Source organism: Corvus hawaiiensis, chromosome 17 (genome assembly GCF_020740725.1).
Source record: "Corvus hawaiiensis isolate bCorHaw1 chromosome 17, bCorHaw1.pri.cur, whole genome shotgun sequence".
Classification (NCBI taxonomy): Eukaryota; Metazoa; Chordata; class Aves; order Passeriformes; family Corvidae; genus Corvus; species Corvus hawaiiensis.
The window spans coordinates 13,717,008-13,732,943 of record NC_063229.1 but is presented as its reverse complement, the minus strand read 5'-3'; the positions used below and the strand labels follow the sequence as shown (position 1 = coordinate 13,732,943).

The window sequence follows — 15,936 nt, the reverse complement described above, 5'->3', positions numbered from 1 at the left end:
CTGAATTTGCTGAACAGGGACAGCCTGAGAAAACTCATTTAGAAAAAAAATGGAGAATTCTCCATTCCAGTGAGCAACATATGCTCAATCCAAACACAGTTTCCTTGGGAGCAGTGAAGGGCTGGTTGGCCACTGCTGCAGCCACCGAAGGGTAACAAATACTTGTGCTTTGCACAGCTGAGCGGAGCTCAACTAGGCTGGAGAGAGGAGTATGACAAGGGAGGTAAAGATACTAATGCTCATCCTGGAGCAGTGAGAGGAATGGTGAAAGGTGCAGCTCCTGGGGATGATGCCCTGTCCTAGGGAAGCCAGTGGCTCACACAGCTGCGTGGAGTTTGAACAAGACCTTTCAGTCTTTCTCTTGGTCCCTTTTATACCCTGCTCAGATTTAAACATCCTCTCAACTTCTCATATATATTTAGACCAAAGAAAAACACCATTAAAATGCCAAGGAGGCTTTCAAGACAATTGTTATATTAAAGTAGCTTCAATCCTAAACTCTGCTCCTGTGAAATTACTCACTGGACAGCCCTTTTTAATCCTGCATTACTAATTAAGTGCTGCTGTCACTGTCAGATGATTGCTGTTTTCACAGGTCAACCACAGCAGGAAAGGGAGTTCTAACAAAACACTGCCTGACCCCAGGGATTTACAGGCAGCAACTTTTGCATTAGGCACCACGGTATAAAGTCACACAATCTTCACTGCAAAAAGTGCCAAGAGCTGAGCACTGCTGCTGGTTTTGAAGCACCAAATGCCATTTCCCTGGCGTGCCCTCACGCTGCTCCCACGGAGGCTTCACCCGAGACGGCCGGACAGCCTGAGCGTCACCCAGTGAAACCCAAGAGCTGTGTCCATTTTTAGAACCAGCCTGCCTGAAGATCTGCTGCATTATCTGGGCAACACGTAAGGGAACAAGATGAACTGCAGCTCCCTGAGCCACTTATTTACCTTCTGTTTAAACAGAACCTCTGCAGCTCCCCGCCCGTGCACCCACTTGCTCGGCACCACGCGCAGGGCTGCTGCTCTATTTTTAAAGGCATGCCACTGGCTTTCATCTGAAGCTGCCTGTTTTTTTTTCTTTTTAGCTCTCATACTCTTTAAACTAATTTAAAACATGCTGGCAGATAAAGGTAGTGAGGGGAGATACAGCAAACGCACCATGGTTGGTATTGCAAGTTCAGATTAAGGCAAGGGATATAACCCAAACAGAATAACAATGAACATCTAAACTCAATGATTAGGGCCAAACAGCAGCAGTCCTTGCTAAGGGGACCATCTCCCATGTATATGGAGTGGGATTACTTGAATCAAGACTTTAGGACTTGTTCTGGTAGCAGACAGACTGGGGTGCTCACAGCAGGGAGGAACAGCAAGTGGCAGCTGTGAGGAGTCCTGTCAGGGAATGTGGTCCCTGAAACACCGTTTGAAGTAGTCTGGGGCTTGCCAGGGAGTTAAAGGCTCTGCTGGTCCCAGTTCTGAGCCCACATGAGCAGCACTGCAGTCAGTGGCCTTGCACAGTCACTCAGGTGGAGGAAGCACTGCTAAAAGTCTCCAGCAGTGCAGGAAGGTGGAAGGGTGCCAGAAACACGTGGCATGAATATCCAGTGTCCCCCCATGGGACCCCAAACCAGGGTGCATTTAACACCCTGGAACAGAGAGACTGCTTCAAGCTTGACCCAAAACCCTCAGAAACTCTCATCAGTATTTAGAATAAAACTGTTGAGGCCATGAACACTGACAGACTGTAAATAGGGAAGATGGTTGACTACACTGATACATCACCAACAAGATGAGAAACCACTTCCAAAACTTCACATTTTGAGAGCTTGGAGATTTCCTAGCCCATGCCTTTGGTCTAGATTTTTCTGGGCTAATGTTCAGGTGCCAGGCTCTGTCACCACTGCAGGAGCTGCCCTGAGCATCCTGCTGACGGTCCTGGTGCTCCAGACACACACCTGGCTCTGCTGCACTGGGCAGGCTGAGCTCGGCTCCATTTCAGATTCAGGACATCTCTGAGAACTGGTTGAAACGAGGACTCGCTAACGCTCCCATCAGATGCTGCTGGGCCTTTTTGTGCCAGGAAAACGGATGTGTGCAACAACAGCAAAAGTGCCTGGAAGCTTCCCAAAGCCTGAGTGAAATGGAGGAATGTTGAGTGGCATCAGACAAAAGGAGCAGTGATTTAATCTCCACAGATGGGGAGGAGGGAGCAGTGTCAGGAAAAGCAGGAGGATGAGATTAGCTAAGCAATAAAATGAAAATGAGCAAGAGGTGGAGAGAACTGTGCTGAGATAAGAGGAGGTGGATTACAGGGCTGGCAGATGGAAGGGGAGCAGGCAGCCAAGCAGGGAACAAAAAACAGGTAATAAATCTGGAAGAATTGTCATCACCAATGTTAAACACTATTTTCAGCCCATTTTCTCCAAGGAAGTAAGTGGTTCTGGCAGAGGGAAGTGCTGTGCCGTCCCCCCAGGGTGTAGTGACACTGCCTGCAGCCCCAGCCATTGCAAATGGCCAGCAAGGTGTGTTTGCTTGGACTCCAAACTCCTGCAAGACAGCCAGAATCCTTTCTGACACCTGGATAAAGCAGTCCTTTAACACAAAAGGTGAAAGAAACTGCTTCTTTCTCGAGGGCCTGACCATCAATTTGACTCAGCCTAATTCAGGAAAGAGACACCTCATCTCCTCGGCTGCTGAAAGGAGCATTTCCTCCAGCCTTGCTGGAGCTCATTAGGCTGGGTATCTCAGTTCCGGGTGATAAGGCAGCTTTTATCAAGAGACTTTCATTAATGCAGTTTAACTGGCAATGGATGATTGATAACAAGGAGACATTTGACCACAATTTAAGTCATTAAGCCCTTGACCACCACGTTTTTGGAAAATAATCTCTACAATATCTTAATCTGTGTCATTTTAGCAAAGCCACACTGCAGCTTTCCAAATCTGTGAATCTCCCAGCCCTCCATTACCCAGGCAGGTCAGGGCCTGCTGGCAGCACATCTATCTCAAGAGGTTACTTAAAATCATTTATTTGTCATTGCACTTTAAATCTGGGAGAGGAAATTAATGGACAAAGAGATGTAATTACCTTGTGAGTCTGAGAGCTCTTCAGGGCAGGAACAGCTTGTTGCTCTGCACTAGTGCAGTGCCTGGCCCAACAGGGTTTGTGTAAAAGAGCAGCAGTGGTGGCTCATAAGTCATTGCAAACATCTGTGTTGAGTAATAAATACCTGGTTTGAGATTACAATTTCCCATCCAAAAGTGAGGCAAGGTCAGACTAACCCCGTCACTGCTGAGTTGGGTTACATGCCTGCCCTTTCTTTATTCCCAAATGGATACCTCTTCCCCCTCTGCCCCTTTAGCTCATTTAATGTCTCTCTAACCTCCAGCACAACCAGGAAAGGAGACAAGCAGGTCACAGGGTGCTGTCTGGGGAGAGGGATGAGGTCAAGGGAGAGCCTAGATCAGAAGTTCTTTGTCTCAGAACTTTCTGGAAAATCCCATTCCTCCCTATCAGGGATAAGAAACATTTCTACCATGCTGAAAATGAGTGCATTTAAGAGCATTTTTTTCCCTAGGAAAGCACTGTGGTTAGGCAGTTCTTGGATAGACTGTGGGAGTTGAGTGCAGGAAATTCAACACCCTCTGTTATATACCAGAGGTCAGGCTAAGGGTCCCTTCCAATCTAAACCATAAATTTATTTAGCAAACCATTACCAAAAAAGCCCCTCCAAAACCCCCTCCAGTCTTCCACTCAGCTTCTAGAAAACTGTTCAATAACAAGATCTGATTGCCAAATGTTAGCAAAGAGGCCAAAACCATCAGGATCTATGTTTGACTCCAGTTTTTATGGCGGCCCCAGACAGCCAGGAAGGCTCTGGAAACAGCATTCCCTAAAGAAGCCCAGAGCTGTAGCCGAAGGGCCTGGGGCTCCTGGCTCCACAGGCACTTGCTCCTTATCTGACCCCAGAAGCTGCTGTATTTCACACGCTGTTCCAAGCTGGGATGTGGGAGAGCTCATCCTGCTGGAAACCATAATTAAAAACATTGTCTGAACACAAACCTCTGGTGTGCCCAGAGGGGAGGAGCAGCCCCATCCAGCAGAGAGAAATGGGGCTTCAAGGAATGGTTGGGCTGAGGGGGACCCAGGAGGGCAGCACGGAGTGATGGATCCAGAGGGAGGTTTCACGGGAGGATGTCAGCACCAGGCAAAGAAAGTGCCCAGCACTGACTTGCCCAGCTGGGACATGCCCAAATCCAAAATCCAGCCCAGGAGGCTGCAATTGCTGCAGCTGAAATCAGTTGTGTCAGGTCCTGGCAGCAGGTGTCAGGAGGAGCTGATTTCCACCCCAGGATTAGCAGCAGGATATACAGCACATACCCTGCAAAAGTGTGATCGTATCAAAGCTCCATCTGTACTCAGGCGGGAGCTCGGTGCTATTAAAGACTACTGGGGGAGAAATAACATTTTTTTCTTATTACCAGTTAAACAAGCTTCCCACACCTTGAAAACGAATCATTCTTTTTTCTTTAAAGAGATGTCTCTACATACCTTTTTCTTTCAATACAGATAATACACACACATCTAGCGAGATGGACAGTTGCACAGATTTTAAAATCCAGAATATTTAAAACGCTGTGTTTATCTTTTTTTTTTTTCAGAGGAGCTCAACTGTTCTCAGCTTGGATGCAAAGACACATACTTCCACTCTAGGTATTTTTGGTGAGGAGGAAAAGATAAATAGATAGTGTATTTCGAACGTCACACTTTCAGCTGGTTTTATCTAACTTTGGTCAAGAATTTAAAGCTTTGCACTGAACACCAGCACATTTCAAGCCTGAGCTGTAATTCTCTTCTCCTGACAAGAATTTGCTGCTAACAGAGCCTATCTGTGACATGGGAACCAACAGGCTGAAGCTGAAACCAAGGCTGTCAAACTCACTTCACTTATTAGTTATGAAATGGGAAAAAACAGAGCGCAGCGGTGACACTGCCTTTCAAACGGTGTCAGCACTAAAACCAGGCTATAGATTATTTGGAAAGTAATAAACACCGATCTCGTGATTCTATTCTGGGCTGGTCCTATGACAAAAAAGGAAAAAAAACCCCTAAACTATCAAAACAAAACCAGAAGCCGACAGCCCCGAGCAGTTGGCACCGAGCGCGAGGGCAGTGCCCGGCTGTGAGCGGGGACCCCACTGTCCAGCGCCAGCCCCTGGGCTGGGGACAGGGTGATTTACATGGGGACAACTGCTGCAGCCACCCCAGCTGCCTGCTGCAGGGAGAGGGGCTGCTCCCAGCCCCAGAGCATGCACCAGCTTTGAGCTGCCTTTTCCCTTCCTTATCTTTTTTTTAATTTTAAGGCCAATATCCAGTGCCAGGCTGCCCTGCTGGTTTGCCCTCACAGTTCAGAGATGGTTTCACAAAGAGGTGGGTGAGCTGCTGTTGTCCTATCAGCCATCCCAGGAGGGCATCCATCCCCAGGACACACACGACTCCCCTGAGCCCCCCACCCCTGAGGTCAGCTCAGATGCTTGGAATGACTTTTCTTAATCTTCAGCACGTCAAACCTTATTAGTTGATTTTATTAAATCTCTCTCCAAACATCTCTGAAGTAACACTTGGTGTTGCTGTATCCCGAAATAGCCACTCAGTCTGAGCTTTTGGCAGCCAGCACAAAGACTGGATGAGACCCCGGAGAGTCAGATTAAGAAGGAAACTCACACCCAACCTACTTTTCCTTTTGATTTGCACAGCCTCTTCCCAGCCCCACACAGCCCCCAAACCTTTTTTACCTTAGGAACTCTGCAAGCATCACTGCTTCTCCAGCTGCCTTGAGCTCCCAACTGGGCCCAGGACAAAATCCTGCTTGCAAACAGCTCCAGCTGTACAAGATCTGCACTGATTGTGCAGCTGCAGGAACCTTCCACCTGTATCCAGATCATTACTCTTCCTGGTACAACAGGCTTTTATTTCTGCTGTCTGAGAGGTGAGATATCCACAAGACAGGGGTACAAAGCCCCTGCCACTGTTAATTATTAAAAGCATTTATCACTGGATCTCTAGCAATGGGCGGGTGGCAAATCTTGGGTGAGCCATAAAATTTCCACAAGAGGACTTTTAAGGGGAAAGAGTTGGAGGAAATCACAGTGCATTTGAAGTGTAATATGAAGTCATATCAGTGACTGTTTTGACATGGCTTTAACCTCTGACTGCAGAGGTTTCCAATTTAAAAGACATCTGGTAACGGACGATTTTGCAAGGTAGACAATTTAAAAGACATCTGGTAACTGATGATTTTTACAAAGCCAGAAGTCCATTACATACATTCAAATGAGCTTGAAAAAAAGCACAGGCACATCTGGTGTCATGAACATGAGCTCGGAAAAATCCCCATTCTCTGTTGCAGTGTTGCTGGTTTTGCCAGCAGTGAAAAGCAGCACAGACCTGACCCTGGGGGCTGGAGGGACAGGATGGGCAGGTGCCCTCCTGGGCTGAGCAGTCTGGAGCTGGACTTCTGATAGAGCAGGTCTATGGCTTGGTCCTCAACCCATCCTTGCTCTTAGAGCCAGATCAGCAGCCTGGGCCACCTTTCCTCATCCTGAATATCACCTTTCTTCACCCACATACATAGAATTATTTGCATCTTTCCCACAGACAAAAGATGATCAGATTCAGCCCTGAGTCAAAAGATCTTCATTTGGCCCTGGATGTGTTCAGAGCGTGGGTCACACACCAGAGCTGGAGCACAGAAAACCCTGGCTGTGTAAGAACCAGGGAATTCTGCCAAAAAGACCAGGGTTTTTTTCTGTAGTCAGCCCTTGGAGAATGCTGTCTTTGACCAAGAAAAAAAAGACAAAAACAACTATATAGAAAAACTCCATCTTTTGCAAGCTTACAAAAGCATGGCCATGTGCCACAGAGGCTAATGGGGTCCCCAGCAATGTTCCCCATCATAACTCAAATGGCGGAGCAGACTCTACAAAGTTCATCACTCCCTCCTCTTGTCTTTTTTTCTTCTTTTGGTTTGTTTTAAATAAGGCCATCAGCCCCTTGATAAAAGCAGCCATTACGAACTGTAGAAAGAGTTTTCCAAACAGCTGCTGAGGGTGCTGAGCAGCCCCCCACAGAACCAGAAGGAGGGCTTTCCACAGAAAAGTTTTCCATGTTCTCCCCTGCACAGAAGAAAACTCTGAGAGGGAAAAACTCTGCCTTTGAAAAGGGAAAAAGTTCTGTTCCAGTCTCAGCTGAGCAAGGTGTGAGCTCCACCTTCCTCCCCATCCCTCCCAAAGGGGATAAACTGAAGATGCCACTTCCCTGAAACTTGACCAGAAGTTCTGCACATCCCACCGTGCCCATGCTGGCAGAGATGCCACCAGGCCCAGCCATTTCAGAGAGCTGCTCTGAGCACTCTGGACTACAAAAGTAACCTCGGTCTTTCCTCCTTCACAGGGACAAACCCTTCAGGCTGAAAATCCCCTTTCCCTCTCACAGTCTATTCCATCACCTGACCAAAAACTTCACCAACATCAAGGCACTGTGATTTGTGTCCTGAGCAGGCCTTGCCAGGAGAATGACCTGAAGTCCCATTCACCAGGGTCTATTTTTCTTCTGTTACATTTAATGGGAATTCTCTGACTCCAGCAAGGGGAGGCTCAGCCCTGAGTTTCTCATCTGTCACTGCTCTCCAGGGTTCATCTTATCTGGAGATTTCCCTGAAGCCAGTCTGGCTTAATTCCATCAAGTGGGAATGAGCTTCCGAGCTTCCATCGCCCCTCTTATCACTCCCTGCCTTAAACAAGTTTGACCTTTTGATTGACTTGAACTTTGGGCAGCATTAAAACACTTGTTCTGGCAGATGAGGTCAGTCCCTGAGCTTTCTGCTGTGTGTAATGGGACAGTTAATGCTACACTGGTTTTAAATCATGGCATATTCCCAGCTGCAAGGACAGGGAAAGAAAAAAAGCTCACCAGAAGTTGTCCCCTGACACCAGCCTGGGCCAGGCTTGTGCTGCAAGTTTCAGCTTCCACCTCCTGCCTCGTGGTTACTTCTGGTTGCACACTCTGCAAAGAAAAAGAAACCTTTTAAATAGTCTAGAAAAAGGTCTTATCTTGATCTTCCTCTCCTCTCCATCACCCCCTCCTGACTTCCTGAAGCAATCCATGCAAAATCCCTGAAAATGCCTCCTGCACAAGATTTTTGTGTCACTGCTGACCTTGGGCAGAGGATTTTAATAACTAACAATGACAAACAAAACCTCAGAAGTGAGATGTTTCCATGGCATTTAAAATAGACTTGGAAGGGAAGATATTTTGTCCAAACATATAAATATCCCTCAAGCTATCACAGGCCAGAATTTGTAACATCATGCTATATGTCAGACTTGAAAAGGAAAGAAAAACCAACTAGAAATGGATTACAAAGAGCAAGTTGAAAGAAAAGCAAAAACCAATGACATGGGGAAAACCACACTGGAGCAAACCCAAATCTTTTCATCAATGTAGAAGCATTTTATGTTAACGTGAAGAGGAGTTAATTCTTTTATTAATGAAGGATTTTCTCCTCTGCCATCTCTGCAGGATTCAACGTAGACAAATAAGAGCCCTGTCAGTGACTTCATTGCTCTCAGTTTTATATAAAGGGGTTGGACACACACTAATGGGCACTTCTTTGTGGCAAACAAGAGTCAATAATGGGCATTTTGTCCCCTGCTTGCAGAAGAATGCTGGTGAATTTAACATATTTTATAATGTTTGCTTATTTAAAGTCATGGTTGTAAAAATTACAAGAGGAAATCTTAGTTGTAAGAGGGAAATTTATAGAAAAACCTAATTATTGAGAAAGTTTTTCTTCAGAGGGCTGTCCTCACAGGCCTCCCCCGTGTTGGTCACTGCTGTGAGAGGCCATGGCTGTGATCTCTCAGATTATCAGGACATATCCAGAGGGAAAGACCCTGGGTATCATCACTTCTAAGGATGGTGTGGCCACCACTTAAATAGATGGGTTGATGCATCCTCTGTCTTGGTCTACAGATTGATTTTTAGGTGAAATAAATTCCAATTAAAGTGCATAGAAATCTGGAATATGCTTGTAACAGCATTCCACTTCAGAAGTAAAACCCTGGGGCTGATTTCCTAATTATGAATTTCCTGTATTGCCCCAAAGCTCTGCAAATGCCATATTCCTTTACTTCCTGCCAGCCCTACTTACCCAGAACATCATTTCTTCAGGGAAATATGGCTGAACCTCAGGTCTGAGGGGTCCGATGGTCAGGCTGCACCAGTGGGGTCACAGCACTGTGCTCTCTGCTCAGGGTATCCCAAAACACTTCCAGCAAGGACACTGCCCTGCCACACTGACTGCATGAGAATACAAAGGGAGGGAGGAAGGCAGGAGAGCAGGAACATCACTTTTCAGAGCTCATCATTCAGCTCTCACACACAGAAAATCCCCTGGAGCCTTGCAAGGGCCTGAACATCCGCCAGCAGGGAGAGGAGAAAACAAACAATACTTTTTAAATTTAATTTTTAAAACAAGCACACAAATATGAGTGCCCATAAATTTTACATAGCAACATTCTGTCCTTCCCAACCCGCTCACGTTTGAAAAGTTAAATAAAGCAAGTTATCTTGTAAAATATTAATTAAAGCAAGCATCACATTGGGTCCCATGAATCACTTTGTGTTCAATATTTGCAGTGTCACCATGGTGAGGAGCTGCACCTAATGACAGTGCTTTAGTTACAAAGACCAGTGAGCTCAGCCATTGCTACTGGCTTCCCAAACTATAAACCTGTCATCTGGACTAGGACAGCTCAGAGAACATAAAATGAGGCTTCAAAGTCAGCATCACTATTTGAAGTTAATCCATGGCTCGTGCCAGCTGTAAAAGTTAAGGTTACAAACACTGAAATATCTTCAATAGGAAACTATTGGCTGCTAAAGACACATGGACTGAGATAAAATCAAAGTGAAGAGGGGGCCTTTCACAGAAACCCGAGCCAATGAATTAATGGGATATGATATGAAGTGTGAAAGCTTTAATGATCACAAGAACAAGAAAAGAAAGTCATCTGAAAGCTCACTACTGTGCCCTATCAAGAGATTTTTTACAGCCCAGCTTCGAGGCTCTAGGTCACCAGGGAAAGTCTTACAGATTGTATTTCTTGGAAGGGACTCTGCAGAATTTGCTCCTACATTCCCACAGATCCAGTGGCCGCTTACAAATATTCAGTGTCCTGTGAAAAGCTGTGTCTCATGTCTAGTAAAAATGTAATAAGAGTTGTAATTTTAGTAAATTTGGATCCAAGTACAAGGTAGGTGTAGGTTTCCCAGTGTGAGTGAACATGTGGAGATGACCCATTCACACACAGCCTCTGCCACCTGGTAGCCAAAGTATTTTGCACAGTGCCTCATGTGGCCACTCAGACACTGAGTATTTCCATATTAAATCAGTCACAAAAAGAACAATTTAGAATTGTTGAGCACAACATCTGGACCAGACACTGCCAAGGCTGTTGTTTTATCAGGATGGCTCTCCAGGGCTGGCGCTGGGAGGATGTTTTTGGTCCCTTCCCATGTGCTGTAACGAGATCGAGCCATTCCCTGGCATTCAGCCTCTGCGCAGACGAACCACACGGCAAAGCAAACCTCACCCCTCCTCCTCCCCTGCTCCCAGCCCACTGATTATCTCAGATCATCAGTGTTTTGGATGACCGAATAAACAGGATTATCCTCTCCCAGTGCCTGTTAAGTCACAACTGTATGGCGATCCTATTAGTGGACAGCAATGGTGTGGGTATAGCCAAGCAGGAGATTAGCTTTTGCTTGCTCTGTGGAGCTGAAAACAGCACCGGGAAATTTTTAATCTCCATGAAGGGGACACTAGAGCTCACAGAAAGAAAATCAAATTCATCTTTATTATCCTTCTCAATCAGCTGCCCCGCTCAAAGGAAAAAAATTTCCCGATTGACAAAGTCATAAACTCCTTTCACTGATACAGCAGCGGATTTGGGATGCCAATGAAAAACATCTTACAAGCACAGCCCTTTTTCATCCCAACTGATCCCAGAATGCTTTACAAGTGCTGCATGCAAATGGCACGTGGGATTAGCAGCACTCTGCAGTGGCCTGCCTCTGTTCCCACTGAGGTTAGAGGGAACAGAAGTGGGACTTGCTGTTGAGTAAAATGTGAACCAGGCTGGAAAACAGCCAGGACACTGAGATCAAGACTTGCATTCATTTGGAAGCTGCTGGCACAATGGCCCTATTGATCAGGACTTTGGGTTTACGTCTTGTCCAAAACAATGTAGCAACTTACAGTGGGGCATGAAATGATGCCATTTTAAACCTGTTGGTTTAAAATAATTCATCACTATTTATTTTTCAAGCGCTCAAAGATAAAAATATTGAAAGAACAAGCAACAGGGGAAATACCCATATCTAAATTAAAATCTTCTTACATAAACTATCTAGATTTTAACTCAGAGCAGCATGCAAGCAAAGCCAGCCAGCTCCCAACCCTCTAATATACATGCACACAGAGAAATAAATTCCTTCAAAAGAAGCTTTGAAGAGCATAATTAAGCATGAAAGTTACCATATATTAAATTATACATCTAGTAAAAAAGAGTCATTAGCCCAACAAATGGGCTGTTAACGATTTCAGGTTTGCCTAAGGCCACGAGCTAATAAACTAGTGATTAACCACCATTTCTGGGCTGCTGCTGCTGAAAGCTGCAGCCTGGTGTCACAGCACTCGCCCAGGGCTTGGGAACTGCAGAAAAACCAAAACCAGTGAAAAAACCGCACTGGATCTGGGCCATAGAAACTGCCAAAGTTTCAGGGCCTGCTCTGAGGCACCGTGAGCTCCATCTCTTATCCAGATTCCTCACTTCCACCATCCACTGGGATTGCAAAACTTGGGACTTCCCAAGTCCAAGTGGAAGCAGATGGGATAGCCAGGGGAGCCCCTTCCAAGGGAAATTCTCCAGGATGTGTCCCAGCACAGACCATGCCCAGGAGAGCCCTGCCAGGAGAGTCTCCCTGTCACTGCCAGCGACACCTCCATGCTGTTCCTCACCTTCTCCACCTCTCTCCTCTGAGGCCACACTTGGGAGACCCTGGCAGTCATTTATATGGAAAGCAACCCCATAAGAGTGTGCTTGGCAGCTTCCTGCAGGCATTTCTTAGCAACTGGTAATAAAAGGAAACAAAACCAGTCCATTTGGTCAGCCAGCTCTCCCCAAAGCACCTGTAGTTACTTTCCTCCTCACAGTTTGAAGAGCGGAGGATGTGGGAACCAAAACTTGCACAAAATAGTCCTTTCCAAGGCTGGGAACAGCAGGAGCAGGGAGGATGGTGCCCACCCACTGCTGTCAGGATGACACCAGAGCTTGCAGAGGTGTTACTTGCACAGGGCAATTGCTTTGAAATGAAAACCTCCACACAAGTGAGGGGACATTTGTCAACAAAATTTCAGACAAATAAAACACTTCTTTACCAACACACAGTGCAGTAGGTAACATTATAAGTCCAAAGAACCAGATAAATGAAACACTTTCCAAAGGATGGAATTACCCAGCAGTTTGAAGCAGAGAAAGGAAGCACTATCCATAAATTTAAAGAAGTTGTTCGTTCCTCAGCCATCACACTCAGCAGGCCCAAAGCTCCTCTATTTGGAGTTACTGTGGGTAAGGGACCACCTGCATGAGCTCCCAAAACTTTGCAAGAAGAAATGCCCATCCATGTACATACTGAAATTCACAGAATAATCCAAACCTGGAGGGCGACCCCGGGGCTGAGCCAGCCTGGGCTGCTGGTGCAGAATTCCCATCTCGCATGGGGAGGTCAGGGATGCTCCAGGAGCCCAGCACAGCACCCCCAGCCCAAGAGCCACCCTGGCAGGGTCAGCTGCTCCCCTCAGTGCCAGGGCATCTCCTCTCTGGCTGATTTCCCCTCACCCCTCACTTCCTGTGGGGAAATGTGGAAGTGTGGAAGCTGAATTTCTTCAGAGCAGCCCCGAGCTGTGCCGGGTGCTTTGCTGTTTGCTGCCCCAGGAGTTGCTAATGGCTTCACCTGACACAGAGTTCTCACACTTCAAATAAATGGGATAAACACAGCACCCTCCACGAAGGTCTAAAAGCAAAATTAGAGATTTGTTTGATTTAACGAAGCCTTTCCTCAAGTACTTTTTAATGCTTTTAACCAACTAGTTTTTAGATGACTTTTTTTAAAATAAAAAGAGAAAATGTTTTCCTCCTTAAGTGTTCTTTCAATTCAGGTCCAAGATTTATACCTCCACATAAGAAATAAAAAAATAAATGGGATCCTGTTTCAGTAGAGACCACAGCAAAAACTCCCACTGGCTGCAGTTACCAACAGAAGAAGGCCCATGTATAAACTTTGGACATAAGATTTTCTGGAAACTATTTACCAATTACTGCAAAGAGTTCACAAATATTTTCTTTTCTCCTACTTTCCTTACAGTGACATTTACAGCACAACTTCAGACATATCGTTGAACTGGTTTTTTGAAATTTGCATTACTGTATCATGTAAGTCATATGCATTTTACCTGATTTTTCATACACATGCTGTATTTTTTTTCCTTTATTATTCCTAGAAAAAGAATATAGATGGATTTCAGCAGCAGTTGCACAGACTTCTGATTAAATATAGCAGTTATTGACTTTCCCTGAAATTCAGATACTTCTGAAAATTAGCTTTTTGGCACCCACTAAGGAACACACTGAACGTCTCCTTTAGTTACAAGCCCTCAAAATAAAAAATACTTATGAAGTTCTTACATTTATCTCTAAGAATTTGATCTGAGATCTTACTTAACTCTCCTTGTAGATATATTCAGGGCTGGTCCAGCTCTTGCTGAAGTCAGAAGATCTTCAAGTGCAATCTGCAAGGGCATCACAGTGCAAGACTGGACAAGGTAGAAATCAGACGTAAGAAACTAATTATTCCTTTTAACAGCCTCACCTGTCCTTGCAGGGTTGTACAGCTGAGGTCATTTACAGAGCACCTGCACAAGATCCGAGATCTAAACTTCCCCAGCACACACAGCCCTGCCCTTCAGCCACAGTCCTTAGTATTTAAAATGACCTTTCCAAATTTGTTTTGTTTTTAATATATTAAAAAGTCTTTCCCACTGAAGTGGGCAGATTTTCCAGTGAACTCCAGCACTTAACCCTGCAGCATTTTGCTATTTCAAGATTAGAGCACGGGTTTCAAAATTTGCTCTGAACAACAAATATCTGCATGAAGTTATGATGACGTTGTAGTGAGACTCAGAGTCATCCTGGAATAGAAAACAATCCAAGCAACAATATTTGGCTCTGGATAGAAACTTTCCCAGAAGTTCAGGAGTAATCGCCTCCTTTCTGTTCCAGTTCCAAGTAAGGGCTCCTGTGCACGGCTCCTGAGGCCAACCTGCTGTATAATGTGTCTAAATTAAATATTCCACCATGAATCATTTATATTATACCTTTCCCAATTATTTTAGTTCCAAATATGACTTTTTGAAGGGGGGTAGTCCTGAAACAGTTTCACCTTCTGTACAAACACACTTTGTGAGGTCTCCAGCACTTACCTTCGCAAGGAACTACAACAGATTTGCATTATTTCTTATTGAAACCAGTTTGGTTTGCTATAAAAAAAAAGTCCAGCTGGAATGTTTTATTACCACAGATGACCACAAGATGGAAATCCTTTTCCATAAGATGTCTCCTGATTAGAAAAAGTACTAATTTAAAAAACCAAAAAAACAACCTCTTTTCAGGAAAATGTTGTAGAGGAAGCAAAGGAGGATTCTCATCCCATCAGCAAGCTGTTTTGGAGGCTTCAGCGATTTTAATTTGATCAAACCCAAGCCTTTCCCTGGGAAATTTTCCCTTTCCCAGGAAGGGCTCAGTTCCACTCAGAAATCATTCTGATGGAAACCTCTCTCTGATCACTGCGCCAGCAGCTCAGACACACCGGGCACAGGAAAGCACCACGGATGTGTTCACTGTTACATTTGGAAATGTGAAGGATAAACTAAACTCTTCCCTCATACCATCACAGGTTATTTTTAGAGTTAAAAAGCCCTCTGAGGAACGGCTCCAGCCACCTAAAGCCTGGGATGGCAGAACTCAGGGAGCTCAGCGGCGTTGTACCCAACCTGCCACACCGCTCCCTGCACCCCCAAAGCCACAGGCCTGGGATCTAAATGCTAAATGTCATTTATTTTTGCTATTGCTTATTTACAAAAATGTGCAGAGGCTTGCACTGGGATGGCACCGGGCATAAACAGAACTAAAAGGCCATTCCTGTCCCCAGGGGCAGGGTTAGGGAAGAGGGCAGAGGGGGGGGAGATGCGTCCCTCTCCCACCTCCAAAGCTCCGCGGGACCTTCTGCAGCTCAGGAGGGTGGTGATGCTGCAGGGACCCTCATGTGCACCCAGCCAGGCTCACCTCAAATGCTTTTGAACAAACTATTGCTAGCAAAGAGATGAAAGAGGCGCTCCCATGATTTCCATTATCTGATCGTGTTTTCCACTCTAAATCTAATTGAGGTAGCAAGCAGGGAGCAGCACTTTGAGACAGACAAGACATTTGCATCTGTTTTGCTGATTACAGGAGCTGCACATTTCACTTTAAACATCAATGGGTTGCAACTGCTATTCAAATGATATGGAAATTGCTACTTTATACTGAAATGTCCCTCAAGCAACAAAGGAAAAGATTAGCACAGAGCTTTGGTTTTTATCTTTTCTCTTCTTTTCATTTTAATAAAACACCGTGGTGGCAGTGGAAAACTCTTTGATGGCTCATGAACAACACCTGTACCTTTGAACATTTTATTTGTACCAAGTTGCAGAACATTTGAAGCCTTTTGTGCAACTATTATGACAACAATTTCTAACTAAAATATTCTTTATC

General features: G+C 45.3%; 1 long non-coding RNA gene across 2 annotated transcripts in view; it reads right to left on the bottom strand.

Moving 5' to 3' along the window:
• The window catches only part of LOC125334702, a 30,480-nt gene extending 20,398 nt beyond the window's left edge, over positions 1-10,082 (bottom strand). For both annotated transcript variants that reach the window (XR_007207199.1, XR_007207197.1), the window contains exons 1-2: positions 9,216-10,082; positions 7,976-8,068 (exon numbers count right to left, since the gene is read on the bottom strand). This is a non-coding gene — a long non-coding RNA (uncharacterized LOC125334702). The remainder of the gene's footprint in view (positions 1-7,975; positions 8,069-9,215) is intronic.
• Positions 10,083-15,936: the final 5,854 nt, after the last annotated feature.